We start from the raw sequence: 960 nt of genomic DNA, 5'->3' as shown, positions 1-960 counted from the left end.
CTTGTTCCACTGCATGTTCAGATCAGCAGTACGATGATCAAGGTAACCGTGAAAGAAGATGAGATGTAGGCCTGCCATTGTCTAAAATTATGCTTACCTTCAAAACTAGAAAATACTTGCTCCTCACATTCTTGATTAATATTTTTTTTTTTTTTTTTTTTTTTTTTTTTTTTTTTTTTTTTTTTTTTGTAAATGAATTCGTAAATCCGAATTATATTTGAACGATACCTCACACCCTTCCAAACACTTGAAGACACAAACATCTTTGTCTTATTCAATGACTTCTTTTTCTCTACTATCGTGAACTTCTCTTTTGTGTCTATTCACATTAGTCTGGTTTGAAAAAATCTTGTTACATAACAAGCAGGCAACACCCATTTGTCGTCCACGTAGCATGCGTGTCGAGTGATACAATGGCCTATCAACACGTTATAGCGCTTTCAGAATAAGAAGGCATATGGCCGAAGCCAATTGAGTGCTAGTAGCAGTGCGACGTTGTCAGAGTTGTCACACGGTGCACGAGACGTGGAAGACAGAGACAACAGATAAGGACAGAAATATCAGTTGCAGCTCATTGCAGCGAGCGGGTGGGGCGAGATCTGTTCCTTCATTATGTGTAATATTTAAATATAATTACTCTTACTGAAGTAATAGTCATCTCAATCTTTATTACTTCTTCGCTTCACAGATCAGCAGTAGATTTTGGAGGCACTAACTTTCGAAATAAAGTGACAGATATGTAGAAATTTACTATGCTAATTTCAGACAAAGAATGTCTTAATTAAAAAAAAAAAAAAAGAATGCTGCATATTGTATTGCACTATCTGACATGTTGAAATACTCTCCTGAAAAAAATTGAGGGCGAGAATATGTATCCTTATGTTCAGACTTCCTTGTACAGCAATGTTGAATTTATTATTGTTTATTTCTCCAGAGGAAAGAAGAGATAAAGTTTGTTTG

This window comes from Periplaneta americana, chromosome 17, assembly GCF_040183065.1.
Source record: "Periplaneta americana isolate PAMFEO1 chromosome 17, P.americana_PAMFEO1_priV1, whole genome shotgun sequence".
NCBI lineage: Eukaryota > Metazoa > Arthropoda > Insecta > Blattodea > Blattidae > Periplaneta > Periplaneta americana.
This window is presented reverse-complemented; position numbering follows the sequence as displayed.